A 17,747-nucleotide genomic window follows, 5' to 3' on the forward strand; every position below is an offset into this window, starting at 1 on the left:
GCTGGCAATGCCACATGCTGAGTTGATGGCTCTGTGTGTTTGGGGGGGGTGTCTTTCTCCAGATTCCAGCCTGCGCTGGCCGTCATGGACGCTTCTGGGCTCAGACAGCCCTCGCTCCACTATTCTATGTCCACCCGACATTTTCAATGTGTATCTTCACACGTCTTCCTCCGCACCCCGTGCCTGGCCCCATCTGAATGTTCTCTTGTATACCGACACCCGTTGCACTGACTTAGGACCTCCTCTTAACTAAAGTCCTGGGGGCGTGGATTTTGATGAACGTTCTTAGAGTGCTGAAAGGGTGCATGAATCACAGTACAGCAGACAGAAAGCTGGAGCTAAACCTCTCTCCTGAATGTTAGCATCACCAGGGGCTCTGAGAGAAAAGGCTCCTGCCTCCTGAAGTATCAGAGAAACCCCCAGGGCTGGTGGTCACTAGGCCATCACAATCCATTCACATCCTGAAGAGTGCGGAGCAAAGAAACCTGTTGACCTTAAGTGGACATTTCCCAAACTTATCGGAAGTTAGTGGTAGGGGGATTGGGACGGTGGTAATTAACATTATTCTGCGGAGCTGCTGTTGACCGGCAGGTGAATGACCCTTGTGAGAAGGGAAGACAACAGCCAGAGCGTGGGAGTAAGAGATTCCGGTCCTGTACTTGCTTTTTACTGAATATACAATTTTGGCCATTGGTTTTCCTCATTTGTGTAAGGGAAGTGAAGATTCCTAATTAGTCACTTAGGGGCTAGTTCACAGCTATAGCAAACACCGACAGAGTGCGTTTTGAACACAGGAAGAGTGGTTCATTTGATGCTCAGAGCTAGTTGAAGGACATCCTGCTGTTAGCCATTCTCTACAGGGGACTCAGAAACCCAGAGCGCCAGAGGCTGCTACTTTACCAATTTGATTTGTGTCCTCCAGGGTCAGATTGTCCTTGTTCCATCTGGGCAGAAGAGGACAAAGTTTGGAGAACACTTCGTGGGAAGAGTCTAGGGGCCACAGCCCTCTCCTCTACTCAAAGATATGAGTCAGAACCGAGTCCCAGGAGTCACTGTAGGGGTTGGAAACTGTGAAGAAACAGCTAATTCTAGGAATTGAGGTGGGGGGTGGGGGGAGGAAGCAGGCACGGGGGATGACAGTCTCAGCCAGCTAGCCTTCTCCTGCTAATAGAACCTCTGGATATGCTCTTGGCACTAGATGTGGGTTTGGATGTCTGTAGAGCCCTTAGCATTGCATGTAACTAAATAAGTGGCAACCATTTAAAACTGGGAAAGACAGGAGGGGGCAGTGTCTGGTAGGTGAAATAGGAGACAGGCCCTGGGCACACAGAAGGGTGGCCACATCTGCCCCTTTCTTCCCAAGGCTTCCTGGTGGCCTTGTCTGCCGCGTGGTAGGGATAGGAGAGCAAAGTCCTCAGGGTGTCATTGAGCTCAGCTCGGCTTCTTCCCTGCTTCCTTGGCAGCCAGATGGAGAAGCGTGTGGCTCTGCGTCTTGACAGCCTCACAGCTTCCCTGGTGGCCTCAAGGCTGTAAACCCCACCTTCCCACAGTTGCCAAGCCAGCTGAGGGACAGGCAACACGCCAGGCCCAGCAGCAAATCCCCACCCCGCCACACACAAACACACCTCACCTCCAGCCCACACCAGCTGCAGATGCTCAGGCGAGGGGGAGGGGAGGCAGACACATGGTGCTCATTCCCAGAGTCCTGCAAAGGCCAGACACATGTCTCGGTCCTCCTCTAGGCTTCCCCAGCTACCTGGCCACAAAGCACAGGGAGATCGGGTCCTCTCTGGCCTCATCCTTGCTCACTGATCTACAAGGTACCAAAGGGGCTCAGAAGGACAAGCACTGCTTTGGAGAATCCATGCATTCTTTACACATGCTCACTAGCCCTCAAAACAACTGTATTTCCAGTAGCTTCCTAGCCCCCAACACGAACAAGCTCCCATCAATGTCTCCGGCACCCAACCCACCTTTCTGTACTTGACTGAGCTTTTCCAAGCTGCTGTCGGTGTTCAGTGTGTATGTACATAACAACTCCACTCTCTCCTCCTCCAGCTTTGTATATACTTTCCCATGAGCTGGAGCTTCCAGGCGCTGAGCCTGTCACAGGACTGCAAAATATATAGGAGGCATATTCTGCCTTAGAAGCTTTATGCCCAGAACATCTGGATGCTGCTCAGACAACTGGAGATCCTTGCTGCTGGTGCACATCCCCTTTGAAAGAAAGTCCCTTGTGCATCTGTCCTCATGCACATGGGCTGTTTTCCACACGGAGGACAGTGGGGTGTAACAGTTCCTGGGTTCTTCCCCGAAGTGGCATGCCCTGTAATGTTAGCCAAATTTATTTATGACTTCTGATTCCTGAAGCATTCTCTGTATAATAATAAACGGGCCACGGTCAACTTTTAGCATTTCCCTATCCTCTACAGCTGTTATTCAGCATTATTTGACTGGTTTGAGGCAAGTTGGGAGAGTGAGAAGGCATGGTGAGGGTGGGAGGAGGCAGAGTCCAAATTAGAAACAGATTTAAGGAGCATTTGCAGGGAATTAGGCGGAGGGCCAGGAGCGCTCGCTGGCAGCATGTGGAAGCCCTCTTTAGGGACTGTCAGCCTCTAGGTTTCCACAGCGGATGTTTCCCCAGCCAGAGCGCAGCTGGGTTTCAGTTGTCAAAGCCACAGCCAAGACATCTGAGAAGCGGGTGGGATGCCCCCGTGTGTGAGTGCATATACACACAGGCCACAAGTGACACCCTCGACCTCGGCACAGTTCTGCGTGTGTACACTTACTAACTGCCTATGAGCGCACCGACCCTCAGGGCATGGAAGAAGACACAGGTGCACACATTCTCTCTCTCTCTCTCTCTCTCTCTCTCTCTCTCTCTCTCCCATTTTCCCTCTCTAACTCTTCCTGTCTCTGTCTCTGTGTGTGTGTCTCTCTCTCTCTCTCTGTGTGTGTGTGTGTGTGTGTGGCATATGGTGTGTATGTATATATGCACATGGCAGGAATACATACATACCTGTGTGTGCATTTGGAGAGCGGCGAATATTGAGCCTTCTGCTCAACCACTCTCCTCACTCCCTTGAAATGAGGTCTCTTACTGAGTCTGGCAGCCAGCAAGTCCCACAATCCTCTTCTTCCCACTCCTACCCCCACCTCTGGGGTTGTTACAGGCACTCATTGCCATCCTGGACTTTTCCCATGGGTGCTGGGATCTGAACTCAGGCATGCACACTAGCACAGCAAATGCTCTTCTCCAACCCCCAGAGCGGATTTTAGTCCTATCCTGGGAGAAGATGAGATGAGAGTTGTTTGACTTTGGGGTTACCCTTTTGACCTCTCTGAACCTGTATAAACCATAGCAGCTGTGTTGACCAAAATGAGAAAGAAAGGTATCAGGAAACTCTTCAGCCTTTGATTCAAGAGGTGAAGAAAGGTGAGACATGGTGCTGTGGGCAGAGGACAATGGTTACACCCTTTCTGGAGGGGACAAAGATCGCTCCACTGGCTTTGGCTCTCACCTTGATCAAAAGAATAGAAGGCATATGCACGCATGGATGGATAAGTGAGGTAGAGAATTAAGGCGCCCTTTCCTATCAGCCCTGTCCTTGCAGCCAAGAGGGACCTGTGCCTTGCTGAACCCTGGGCTCTTTGCTGTGTGGGAGGCTTTACCTTGCTCAGCAAGGCTATATGCCTCAGGCTCCGCTCTCCTCGTGTTTCTCTCAATGATTTTGTGCTAACTATTTCTGCACAGTCCCCAACATATTTTCCTTCTTCACCCCACTTCTGGTGAAGAATATGTCCTTCTCCCTCTTCCTCTCTCAACCTCATGGCTTCCCTTCTGCTGGCCTAATTCCCAGAATCCTTTCCTTCTTTCCTTCTCCTCGGCCTTCAGATTGACTCAGCAGAACCAGCTGCCCTTTCCCGGGAACCTATTTGTTACACACATGCTCTTGTTCTGGGGAGGGGAAGAGGAGGGGCTGTAGTGAATTGATGTCACTCCTGCCCTAGGGGAGTTCGCTAGTCAGAGGGACCTTTCAAAACACAGATCCCTATGGGAGAAACACTTAGGGCATAGCATAAAGGCAGGAACACTGCCCACACTCTAGGAGGTCAAAGGACAGTAAGCCAGATCTTACTACACAGATCCGGGCATTCTGCCCTAAGCGTCCTGGTGTGGCAAAGAAGAGGGTGGGCAAGTCCAGCACTCAGAGACAGCCAGCTGTGTAGAGCTGCTCTTGAGGCCATGGGTAAGCAGAACACCTCTGAGTGATCACTGCCAGAATCAAGATGGGCTGGAGCGGGGAGCAGCACACTCGAGTAGGATTTAGACACAGAATAGGGACCTTCTAATCTTCACTAGACAACAAGCTCTTAGGAAGCTCATTGCTGGAACACAGCAGCTGACAAACCCAGATCCTGTTTCCTGGTACACTGCCCAGCAAGAACAATAGCTATAAACAAAACAACAACCAAAAAAAAATCAAAATCAAGATGGAAACCGGCAGGACAATACCATGGTCTACGGCTCTCTACGAATGATCTCTAAAGTGCCTGGTGGTGGTGGTGCATGCCTTTAATCCCAGTACTCAGGAGGTAGAGGCAGAGGTGGAGGCCAGCCTGGTCTACAGAGTGAGCTCCAGGACACAAACACTGCCTTGAAAAGGAAACAAAACAAACAAACAAACAAAAAATGTTCTCTATCGATCAGGGAGCAGAGGGGCCATCCACGAAGACAGAAGTGGGGGCCTCTGGAGGAGTAGGAAGGGTCCAGGAAGTACACAGAGGCGGAAGGTGTTCAGAAATCACCAATTAAGAAAATCTGAGAGAAATCAAGAAGTGAAAAAGGACCAGGTCATCAAGGAAGGTCCCTGCTATCTAGCTCACTCACGGTCATACTCACTAAGCTATTTAATACATACATCACTAAGCTATTTAATAGATTCTGTGCTGGGTCCGACGCCGCTGTGGTGAGTGTGAAAATGTAGAAGGTCCCTATTCTGTGTCTAAATCCTTTTACTCTCACGTGTTGCTCCCCATTCCTTTCCATCCTGATTCTGGCACTGGTCACTCAGAGGTGTCCTGCTGCCCAGGGCCTCAAGACCAGCTGTACACAGCTGGCTGTCTCCGGGTGCTGGAACTGCCCATCCTGTTGCCACACCGGGCCAGGCTGGGCAGAGTGCCCTGATCTGTGTAGTAAAGGAAAAAGGAGAGAATTCTACAGAACAGAGAGATGGGTGCACGCCTTTAATTGGAGGAGGGTGGTGAGGGAGGGGAGATAAAATGATTCTTGATCCTTGGATCTTTGGTTGGGTGCTCGGATGGAGGACGTGTCTTTTGGTAACAGGAAATACCAATGTGGTCCACTGGCAGGTAGAATGGTAGAGCTGATTCTGAATTGTCCTTGCTTGTTTTTAGACCCAATAGGATAGTTGAGTCAGGTGGGAGCTGGTGGTGATCCAGACTGCAGTGGCACAGAGCAGGCTCCAGAAGTGACAGGCTCCAGCCTACAAGCAAGGTTTGGGGCACAGACCTAGCTGTAGATGGGGACTGGGGCACTCAGGCAGAAACTGCAGTCCATAGGAATGAACACACACACACAAACCCGCAAACAAGTGTATGAATTTGCTAAGTCAGTTTTAAAATAGGAACAGTAGCAGAATCATACCCAAGAAGCTGAGTACCTGGTCGTACTGGGTGCTTGAGGTTGGATGGTTTGATACCTGAAGAGTGAGGAGTTGTTCCCCAATAGCTGTCTCTCACTGGGAGTGGAGAGGGGACAACCTGCAGTTACTCAGTCCATGAAGCGGGGTTCCTCAGTTGTCCTAGCCTGGCACCAAAAGCCAGGAAGTTTCCTGGACAGCCACTGGTCCCTAGTCTGTGATGAATGCTTGGAATCGCTGGTTGCAGAACTTCTTCCTGAAATACCATTTTTATCCAGGGTGCTACCAGAATATGTCGCCCACAATCTAGGTGGGCCTTCCCACATCAAGGCAATCGGGATGTTTGGTTCTTCAGCTGAGGTAATTCTAATTTGTGGCAATGTTGTTGTAAGTTAAAAAAAATAAATAAAAGAGTGTTGGTTTATATATTATTTATTATTATTATCCCTAAGATTATCATGGCTGCTATCACAAACAATGAGACACAGACACCTGTTAGATTTATAATTACCTTATTTACATTAGGCCAGGCAGATATTTCACTTACACTGTCTCAATATCCTCATCATCCATCTTCCTGCCCCCATCCAATGCCATCTACCTTAATCCTCCTCAATCGGACTTCCTTTCATCCATAATCCCATGGTACTTGCTTTCATTCTTTATCCAGGCCTTTCCAGGCCATCATTGGAGCCCTTTCTCCAGTCCCACGTGGTTCCTTCTCCACCCATCATGGCATCCTCCTTCCACCTCTCTTCTATTTCCAGTGATTCTCTCTTGAACCCAAAAGCCCAGGAACCTTAGCCACGCCTACCTCATTCTGCCCCACCCAGGTATAGGCTATTTAATCAACCCATCAGATATGTCTTAGGCAGGTTTACAAAACAAAGATAGGTGTAACCAGATCTCGAGTGCCAGTAACACCCATCAGACCGAGCTGCCAGGCAAGCTGACATTAAAATCAACCACCACAGCCTCTGAGCGCCACCCCTGTGACTCAGCTTGGTCTGGCCCACCATGGCAGAGGTCTTTTCTGTGACCCCAGGGACATCCTCGTGTGACGAGGGCTCAGCCGGGTAGATCCCTAAAGGTTGGAGAGAAGCAGCCAAGATGAAAGTGACTTCATTATGGTTTCAGGGAGGCCAAAGCTGAGCTGACATGCAAAGAGAGGTCTCTGCCCTGTGTTCTGTTACTGGTCTCCACATGTGACGTGAACAGGAGCTGTGAGTGAATGCCACCTGGCCCGCCTACATTCCTTGCTTCTGGTCGTCAAGCTCAATGGAAAGCAAGTTCCCCAAAGCACATGTATCTAGAGCAAATGGCCGTAATGCTCACATCCAAAGGTGGGGGTGTCCAGCGGTGAGAGTACTGGTCAGTGCCAAGTGAAACTTTGGCTTATTTGGCTTATTTAAATGATCTTACAATATATCCTTTATGCTTTGACTTTTTTTTTTTAATGTAAGAAAAGCAATTTCTTTTTTAATCATGTGATACTTTGATTTAGGAGCTGGCTTGCATTACATTAGCAAATTTAATCATTTTTTATTTAAAAGCAATAAAATGGAAAAAAATGAAAAAAATAAATATCATACACACATACACATACACACACACACACAAATCTCCTTATCTCTTTCCAGGTGCTGGATCTGGGACAGGTCCCCTGGAATCTCAGACGGCCTGCGCTTGTCATCATGCTATAAAAAGGGAAGAAGACAGAGCGACTGAAATCTAAAATTCCTGATCCAGGCCAAAGCCAGAAGCCACCGTGTGCTGTGGATACTAGCAGACACCTCCAGGCAATGTGGTTGCCGGGAAGGGGGTCCTACCGCAACCAGGATGGGAGGGGCCCATCCCAGCCTTGCAGGCTTCCTGGCTTCTGGTTAGGTGGACTGGACTGTCTTCCTGAATGACTAGGTCTAGGAAGTAGCGGTGACAATGGGTGGAGAGGGTGGAGAAGTCCCACATGTCATACACAACCCCTGCACAGCCCGCTTCCTAGCACCCCCTCCCTTCCACACTTACAGACCAGTTACCTAATCTGCAACAAGACGAGATGGTTATCTGAATCCCTAACGGCTCTAAATGCCCACAAGTCTAAAATTCAGATATAAATCCAGCTAGAGTGAGAGATAGGAAAACCCCAGCCCCAACCTGCTGCTTGGGGGATGTGAGTTGTAATATACACTGAGCCTGAGCAGAAGCAGCTGGTCTGCTGAGCACACAGCCCGGACTCAGCAAGGCAGTGTTTTTCTACCACACTGTCATTTTTATGCCCAAGTGACCATTATCAACACTGATGAGGAGACAGAGCTTAGTCAGCTGAGCAGCTTGCCCAAGTGATGGCACCGATGTCCAGTCCCTGCCCTGGGCTCCGCATCTCTCTATGCTCCACCCTTGGCTATTTCTAGAACCTTAAAGGGCTGGCTAGGTCTTGCTCTTTTATCTCCCAAGTTCCACCTCCACTGTCCGTTAGCACTGGGAGAAATAAGCTTTTCCCCAGGAGCAGGATGACTGCTTTGACTAGGGAAGAAGAAACCACACCTGCCTCTCCCAGCCTTGCAACAGCAGCTGCCCTGATCCAGCCTGCTCTCGAGGGAAGCCCACATTTGCCCATCTGCCCCAGACCCTGACAGGGAAGGAAGGTTCCAGAGGCTGTGTGAGGGAGGCCGTGTGGCCTTGCCCCTGAAGCCTTGCTTTTCTTCAGCTCAGTCGAGTTCATCATTCCTCAAAGTTAATTCTACAATTACAAAGCCAAAAAAAAAAGCTTACTTTTTACTGAGTTCATTAGAACCCCGCCAATATGAACAATTGCCGTAGCCCCAAGGGGACAGATACTAACAAGTACTTTGGGGATGTACTTGGGACATTTCCCAAGAACACAACAGCTTAGAGCCAGAAGAGAGCACATCCAGCCCAACATGGGAGCTAGGAACTGAACTTGGTGCTCTGATGAGCAACAAGTTATAAGTTACCTACCCCATCTCTCCAAGCCTGTGTTTGAGCGTATCATTTAATAAGAGCTCAAGCGTCACATGCTCTAGTGGCTGCTATAGTAGATAGACAAGCCCACCACCCTTCTCTCTTCCTGTGGGAATGTAGTCTCCACCTGCCAGTGTTCACCAAAGACTTCCTGGCACGATGCCTTCCCCACCTCTTCAATCTACCCATTTGCATATAGGGCACATCCCTGGCTGCCAGAAACATCTCGTTCCCTTGCTGGACCCCAGTCTGCCGTCCAGTTCACCCTTCCCTTCCTCTGAGACACGGGCAAAATGAGACACCCCACTAGGACACAACATTTCTAAGGAGCCTGTCTCCCTTCATTCTTGCCTGCTAGCTCTCTGACTCGTTGCCTAATGCAGGAATTGTTGATGGGACAAAGCCTTATGTTTTGCTTGCTTGAGAACACTATATTTAGAACCAATGTGGACACCTGTTTTTTTCTTCTTTCTTTCTTTCTTTCTTTCTTTCTTTCTTTCTTTCTTTCTTTCTTTCTTTCTTTCTCTTTTTCCCCCCCTGACCATTCAGTATCCAAAGATTTTTTTTTCCTGTTTTAGAAGAATCCCAAAATAGGTGCGAGCAGGGCCCACCTGCTGGCATGGCGGCCTACAGGAGAGCAGGCCTTTGCTCTCCACACTTCACAGCCTGCTAATCACATGCTTCTGCCAGGCAGCAGGAAGCCAGCAGGACTACACAAAGGCAGGGAGGCAGCATAGCCATTTACGACAGTGGCAGAGCCAAAGGTCCAACAGAGAGGCAGCTAGTGCCCTGGGGTGGTGGCAGCGCGCACAGAGGCAGCCTCTGTGGTTTGTTAGAAAACCGCAGACGTATGGGGCTCTGCAAACACTGCCCGCCCCTGCCAGAGGTGCTTCCTGGACAGCCGTCTTCCCTCGGCGAGCCCTGCTAAGAATAGGTGTCCTGAGGTAGATTCCAGCTGTAAGACACTCAACTCCCAAGTTTTTAAATACAGTCTCCTGCTGATTAAGATAGGAGGCCGAAAGTGAAGTGGAGGGAGGGAGCCAGGATATCAGAGGAGCGATGCAACAGCACTTTGTGAGAGTTTGGTTTCTAAGTGGCCCGCAAAGGCCCAGGGGATAAAAGTTAGTCTATGGTGTGTTGAGAAGATGTAGTCTTCCAGAGGTGGAGTATGGTGAGACATCTTTAGGACGCTGGATACGCACAGGCAGAGGAGACTGTAGGACTCTGGTTGTCTCCTTTCTCTCTTTTGCCAGAATGTGAGTGTTTTTTTTTTGTTGTTGTTGTTTTTTTGGTTTTTTTGTTGTTGTTGTTGTTGTTGTTGTTGTTCAGCTACGTCCTCCCACCATGACGTATTCAAAGCAACAGTTGTCCATCAGAGACTGAAGCCTCCAGACCTCTGGGACAGAAGCAGTCTTTCCATCATGACAGTTGATGTTCTCAGGTGTCTGACACTGTGACAGAAAGTGGCTTCCAGTCTTTAAAATCATTCTCTAAAGGTAATCTCAAACCTACCTTAAGATTTTAAGCTCTAACTGTTTTTCTAAGACACAGAGTAAAAACTAAGGTGAAAAAGCTTATGCATTCCCCGTAGTTTCTATGTGCTGGTGCTTGGTGCTTCTGTCCACGAGGGGTCCTCGAAACCTGTCTGGGAGCAACTGGAGATTAAGAAAGACAGACACAAGTGGGCCATGTGCTCAGATGATAACACACCAGCAGTCAGGAGACTCAGGGTGTTTGTTACATGCAGTGTGAATGAGGAGATGGGTTAGGTCATCTCAGCAGGGTCTCCAGAGAGAAGATGGTGGGGGCGGGGTGAGCCTGCAGTTTTTTGGGTTTTTTGTTTTGTATTATTTTGTTCTAATGTATCATTTTTAGCCAAAGGTCAATCTTCCGTTTTTAACCAATGGTCAACCTTCAAACTTGGACCAAAAGAAAGCCCTGCCATTCCCCTGAGCCTGAGGCATTGGCCTCCCTGACTCGGCCACACTCATGTCAACGATACACACTCATTAGGAACTTTGTCTGCTCTCCACACTCTGGTGTAGAAAGTAGTTGAAAACATAGCAGTACTGGAGGCAGGAGAACATGGGTCCTCATCCCAGTGGCCTGGTGTGGAGAAAGGCTTGGGAAAATGTTCCTCCCCTCCTGAGCGATAATTCTTTACCCAAACATCAAAGCAATACACGGTTGTTAAACTTCATCCGGTTTTTATTCTAACAAATACCACGGGAGCTGTGATTTCTTGAGCTTCTCCTTGCTTTTCTCTTCTTCTTTGAAATGCATTAACATTTTACAGTTTATGAGTGGATAAATTAAATATCATAAACTTATGCCATGGATATGCCCTTAAAAGAGAGTAAAAGTATTGAGAAGGGCAACAAAGTGGATGAGTCTTGAAAATATCAGGCTAAGCGAAAGAAGCTAGACCCTAGAGACCGATAGAGCATAATTTCATTTGTAGGAAATGTTTGGAACAGGCAGGTCTGTAGTGGCAGATGTACAGTAAGCCAACCCCAGCAGCAGCTCAGGGCTAGAAAGACGTGTATGGGGCCTGAAGCACATCTAGGATTTGTTTTTAGAGATGACAGAAATGCTATAAATCTAAATAACAATGATTATACAACTTCATAAACATATGAAAACATTTGAATTATAACTAAGACTAGTCAGTTACATGCTATCTGAATTGTGCCTCAATAAACCTATTAAAAGCCAGGCAGAAGCTTTAAGAAAGCCAATGACCCCCAACCATGCAGGACACGGAGAAGAGGAGATGGGGGCAGGAGGGCTTCTAGCTTGGAATCTAGAGAGATGGAGAAAGAGGAAGAGGCAGACACGAAGAGGTCATTTTGAACAGAGCGAGTTTGACATGTCACACGGAAGCCTTCTGAAAGCTTCCGTGAGCCCGGTTTCCCAGGACGAGGCATGACCTTCACAGTGTCTTCTTCCTGAGCGGCAAGGCAAGAGAACATTGAGATCCGACCCAGACTTCACTGTGAGGCCCCGGGGTGACTTTCAGTAGCACCACTCCCTCCTCTCAGTAACAATTCTTGTCATCTCTCCTGCCTTCACCACTGAAACCCAAACTTTACATATATTTGCTGCCCCTACTGCAACCCTCTCTGGCTGGTGTCACCCCGCGCTTCACAGTGGAAGAAAGATGAGAAAGATGGTCCAGGTAGCAGAGTTCAAGCCAGCCCATGTGTTCCTTCAAGGACACGACACTCAGTAACATCACATTGTCTTCACATGGGGACCAAGGAACAGTACAAGGAATGACTTACAAGGAACAGTACCCTAAAGCGATCTTGTGGCAAAACTGATTAGTTCATTAATTCAGTCGCTGGATTAATTCTGAATCTTAACATAGTGAGTTTGAGGGCAGCCTGGGCTACATGCAACTCTATCTAAACAAACAAATAAACAAACAAACAGTTTTGGCTCAAAGGCCAATGAACTATGGCCCCCGCGGGGGTGGGAGGGCAATTCTGGCCCACTACCTATTTGGTGGGTGAGGTCTTATTGGGGCACAGAACCATTTGATTATGTTTTAGATAAAGCTAATTTTATGCCTCCATAGCAACCATCGAGTCAGGGCCACCAGTGACATGCGTCCCACAAAGCTCAGCATGATTACCAGGTAGCCTTTGTAGAAAAAGTTGCTGAACCCTGGTCTAGAATCAAAACCATAGAGGTCATAAGGTAGAATGAAACCTGGATCATCCAAACAGCTAATGGAAAGAGCTCCGAGCAAGCCCAGAAGTGACTAAAGCCACATGCAGACAGGATGTGAGCCTCCGATGACAGCCCAGAACACATGGCCAGGTGAGCATGCTCAGATAGTTAGCTGTTCGAGTATTTTGGCAAGAAACCTCTTCGTTCTCTTTCTAGAGCGGCAGAGGTCATGGTGGTCACCCAGGCTCTGCCGCTGCTGAGTTGTGTGACCTGAGCCAATCTGCTTCCCCGGGTACCTGACACCAGACATCTCTTACTGGACAGGCAGGCTGTGAGAGGACTTGTGAGAAGTCTATGATCCTGGATGCCTTCACGGCTGTTAGACTAACTTCGAGATATTTAAATATATAGTGGGAGTAAAAAAAAAGTCTGCACTGGGGGCTGGATGGCTCAGTGGTTAAGAGCACTGTCTGCTCTTCCAAGGGATCCAGGTTCAATTCCCAGTAACCCATGGGAGCTCAGAGTTGTCCGTAACCCCAATTCCAAGGGATCTGATGGCGTCACACTGACGCACATTTTAAAAAAAGAAGAAGAAAAAAAAAATAAGTCAGCTCTGTGTGCAAAGCCATCTTTGTCCCTGGCTAAGCATGCTCAGTTTTCAGCCATTCTCTCAGGACACAGCTTGGCACCTTGAGGAGTTCCCCCTGACAGCCAGGAACATGTGGACACCCAACCTCCTGAGACTGCAGTGTGTGTTCCCAGAGGCAGAAGCAGCTGGGAAGTGGGAGCCAGCCTGGGTTTGCTCTGGAGGACTGAACCATCAACCACATCTTCCCTGGAGCCAGCACAAAGGGATCAGAGCATAGCCTCAGCCAGCTGGCCCAGTCCTGGTAAACACTGTGTTCTCTGCTCCCTCACCCTTCCTCCAGGAAACAACCCCTTCTACCCCAGCTTGGATGATGCTTTTCGGCTTACACCCTTGAACCCACAACTCAAGCTCAAGGGGGAGTCCGTGGCCCCATCTGCACAGCCCGCAGCACCTGGCTCGCTTTCCTCTCCCCAGAAGCCAAACCCTCAGACACAAGAGAAACCAGAGCTGGCTCAGCTGGCTCAGCTGGCCAGCACACAGGCTTCCTGTCCAAGTGTTTGCGGCTGGGCTTCCTGCTGGCGGAAGGGTGGCCTGCAGCTCTGCTCTGACGTCCCCGGGTGGCAGCCAGGCACGTCCAGCTGGCACCGGGCAGGGCTGCTGTGGCTGCACTCCACGCAGCTGTCAGTCGGCATTCCCAGGGACGCTGGGGTCAGGCTGTGAGAGCTGTAAAGAAGGATCCTTTGGGAACAGAGGAAGCTGTGAATAAGACCCCAAGCTTCAGCTCAGGCCTGTCCCAGGCAGCCAGCCAAAGCATGCCTCCCAGACACGCCACACTCCAGATGAATGGACCCCTATGTTTCACAGAAGCCCAACACCCTTGTCACCTGTAAACCTCCACCTGTGTTCCTTCATGGGTACCCCATACACCCCAGGAACACTGGGGACAGAGTCTAGGCACCCAGACCATAGCCCTTACTAACTCTGATCTCACCATCTTGAGGGATCCGGTGCCTGTGGAAAATCAGCTACCCTTGTCTCAAGTGGAAACCAGAGAGTCGAGATATTTGCTGGGCCTACCATGTTTATTTCCCCACATTTCAAGGGCTGTGACATGGAAAATGGGGCTACCCTTGTCCCACAAAGATCCAAGGAGTCCGAACAAGCAGAGAGGCAGAGCTCAGTTTTAATATGGAAAATTATGTTGTCCCACAAAATGGTGAATCTCCTGTTATTAGAGCTATACAATCGTCAATGTCCACAGACTGTTCAAAAAGTCCCGGAGAGCTGGCCAATGGGCCCAGACCCAGCTCCAGTAGGACCAGCATTCCCACCCGTTCCAAAACATCTTTGAAACAAGGGGAGGGAGGTAAAAGAGATAAAGAAGGAGAGGGTTTGAAGACTTTGAAGAGCAAACTCTTAATTTCAGGGAGATGGTGGACAAGCTGCCTCTTGAATACCGTTTATTTCTGTGGTGATGAGATGAAGGTTACAGATGCCCACCCCAGAGGGCGTCATGAGGACAACTGTGAGCCAAGCCAGCTCTCCTGTGGGGACCTTGTTTACAGGCAAAAGCAATCTCCTTATACATTCTCTGGCTCATTTTGCCGTTCATTTTTATAGAGCCCTGAAAATGGCCAAGTCCCTATTTGAACTGACACAGAGCCTGAAACTCAAAGTTCAGCAGTATGTCTGAGCTGACTGCTAAGCCGCCTGACTGGAGTCTGGCATCATCCAAAAGGGCATGTCCATCAGTCCATCTTACCGTCCCTACAGATCTTGCTGTGATGGCCTATCAAAACATCTGGTGTTCAGTTAAGCCCCAGACACTGCTCTATCTTCTAGGGGGGAAAAATGTGCAGGAAGCAAATCATCTTCCAAAATGGCTGGTTCCTTCCCACCTCATTCAGAACTGAGGTAACAACTACTGGGGGGGGGCGGCGGCAGGGAGGGCAATCTTCAAAGGCAGGTGCTTTTCAGTTCTCCTAGTCCAGCATTAGAGGGATGCCTGGCGAATGGGCCTGTGACCGGTTCTGCCTCAGATCGAGGACCTACTGCCCACCCTCCATTCCTCCCTTCTGAGACATTCTTGCAAACTATCATTGTCAAGGACCCTCCTACTGCCAGATGACCTGGAGAGGAGAAAGAGGAAAAGGAGGAGGGTGATGAGGACCAGTCTTTTTGCCTTTTGCCTGGCAACACCACCACCCCTGGAGCCCCAACTCCTACCAAGAAATCTGCACCAAGGTCCCAGTCCCCCTCTGACTTCTGGCAATGCCAGCTTCTCTATGGCCCTGAAGCCGGGGACGACAGCAGCTTCCTTTCCCGTCAGGCTTCAGGCTGCTGTCCCCAACTGTACCCTTCATCATTTCTCACACCTGCATGACTACTCTCCCACTGCTGAGGTTTCCGGGATGGGTTATGTTTCCCCCGTGGACTCCTTCCGGCTCTAAATCCATGTGGCCTGTTGAACCCCAGCCCAGAAAGAGTCAAAATGAGGGGAGGAAGGGGCAGTTCTGGCTTGACAGAAAGACAAACGCAGGGCAGGGGGCAAGGGAGGGAAAAGCTGAGCTACACTTGTAGTTTGTAGGCGAGGTGGTATGTTGGAGTAAGGATACCCACTCTCAGCCCCGCCTGTACCCTTTCCCTCTCACACCTAGCTGCATAAGGTTGAGCCAGCCCTGGCATCCTTTAAAGCCATGACACAAGAGTCCGTGCTTCTCAAGTACATGGGCCAGAGCCTGTGACTCAGGGCTCCGGGCTCCAGGCAAGCCATTCCAGGTCCACGTCACCTCCTCCATCAGGACGTGGTGAGAAGGCCTCCCACAGTGATGTCAGCAAAGGAAGCAGGTGTCTTTCCACTCAACCCCTTCTCCCAGGCCTGGAGTATCTGGGACACAGAAAGGACTCTTCGGTTCTGCCTCCTCCACTCCCACAGCGAGGTAGCCTGGTGAGGATTCCTAGGAACCTTGCTGTGGCCTGGTCTGTAGGGAAAGGAAAATCGCATGAAAAGAAGAAAACTAAACCCTAGGTTCAGGTTCATGCGGCCCCATGACATTAAGCTGTCACGGGTTGTATCATTTCACCTGTCTACTGCCTGTCTACTGCGATGGAGAGATCCTGGGATCCTGCTCAGCACATCTGTGCTGAGTGACTACCAGGTGCTGGCAGTTGCAGAGATGGGTAACCTGAGGTCCTGCTTTCTGGAAAACAAACAAACAAACAAAAAAAAAGCTAAGAATCTAGGGTTTGTATCCAGGATCCAACCGCAGGGACTGTTGTGATTTTGGTCATGTGACTCTTGCCGCCTCTGCAGCAAGTTGTAAAAGGTCTCGTGTAGGTAACCAATTTGGCACAGGATAACGCTCTTTAATATCCGTTGACTATTTTCTTTTAATTAATAAATGGAGCATGCACGAAAGCCTGGGGAAGCCTGAGAGTGTAAAGCCCTGCTAAAGACTTGCTTCTGTTAACCCCAAGCCAGTCACAAAGCCCGTTGCCACAGAATAAAATTTAAAACATTAAAAAAAAGAAGAAAAAGAAAAGCTTGTTCTTTTTCATTTTGGTGATCTTCAGCCGCCTGACCTCGAAGGCATCCCACGCTCACCCTCTGTCCCCCTGCCTGCCTGGCCGACACCCCTCCCGGCCGGATGTGCGCGCTCAGGGCCAAGGTTGGGAGCGTTTCCGGGATGGCTGGGTCACAGTGCGGCTCTGCGCTGTCTGGCAGCCCCACCCTTCCTGGCAGCCAGACCTCCTCCTCCTCCTCCTCCTCCTCGGTCCTCCAGCCTCTGAAAGCCTGCCAGCACCCGGGGACCGCGGGGAGGGCAGGACCCGGCGCTCCTCCCGCCCACCTGACCTGCCACGCATAGGCCGCTCAGCAAGTGCCGAGCGCTCCTCCTAGCGGGAGAGGAAGGATGCGCGACTCCAGCTTGCAGCTAGAGCCCAGGGCTCCTTCCCAGGCCTACGTAAGTGATGGATGGCAACAACCATCTGGTCCCACGCCACCTCACAGTGACAAAGACCCGTTCCTATCCAGTGCCTTTTGAGTGCGTTACACTTTTAGGACCCGTTTTACAGATGAGAACGCTGAGTCAGTCTCAGGCTGAGCTGCAACTTCTTTCTTTGAAATAGTGTGTTACTCTCAAAATCCACGAAAAGCAAGGCTTGACCACCTATCTCATACCCATGGCCCATGCTTTTTCCACCCGGCCACACACAGACATCACGCCATCTTAAGAACAGACCTGGTTCTCTCTTTGCCCTCTGACCTTGATCGCTAGAAACCAAGTGCCCTAGAGATATCCTGATTAAAAGCCTTACTGCTGTTCTTGAGGCCACCCCTTCCGAGTCAGCCCCCTCCCCTTCCAGCAACGTGCCTAACCCCACCAAAGCAGGAGAAAGGGGCTTTCTGCTCACTATGGGAAGGATGAGTTAAAAAAGTTGCCTCTGAATAACTCTACCACACACCGGCAGCTGAGCCTAGTTTACATACTGCGGGGAGTGGGGAGTGTCTCCAACCCTCCAGCCTCTAAACACACACACACACACACACTTCTGCCCATACAGCAGAGAGGCCATTTTGGAGTAACTCACTCATCAAAGAGGAGAGTGGCCCTTGTCCTGTCTTACAGAAACAGGCTTCCCAGACTGGATGAAGCCACATGTTGTCCTAGGGATGTGCGTCCTGGGGACCAGCCCTGGAGATCTGGTATGGAGACCCTGGCTTGGCGGCTCTTGGAAACCACAGGAGGAGGAAGGTCTGCTGCCCACCATCCCCAGCTGGGATCCTGTCACGGGACAGCACTGGGCCTGAGCTCAAGGACAGAACAGGCAGTCAGTGA

At 50.0% G+C, this 17,747-nt stretch overlaps 1 long non-coding RNA gene across 2 annotated transcripts; it reads right to left on the minus strand.

The window, feature by feature from the left end:
* Positions 1-13,981: 13,981 nt before the first annotated feature.
* Positions 13,982-17,697, minus strand: LOC132648531 (uncharacterized). Of its 2 annotated transcripts, none has more exons than XR_009586944.1 (3): positions 17,500-17,697; positions 15,993-16,109; positions 13,982-15,890 (listed from the first exon to the last, which is right to left on the minus strand). It is a non-coding gene; the product is annotated as an uncharacterized LOC132648531 (long non-coding RNA). The 2 variants fall into 2 exon arrangements; XR_009586945.1 differs by lacking the exon at positions 17,500-17,697 and adding an exon at positions 16,514-16,813.
* Positions 17,698-17,747: the final 50 nt, after the last annotated feature.

This window comes from Meriones unguiculatus, chromosome 17, assembly GCF_030254825.1.
Source record: "Meriones unguiculatus strain TT.TT164.6M chromosome 17, Bangor_MerUng_6.1, whole genome shotgun sequence".
Lineage (NCBI taxonomy): Eukaryota > Metazoa > Chordata > Mammalia > Rodentia > Muridae > Meriones > Meriones unguiculatus.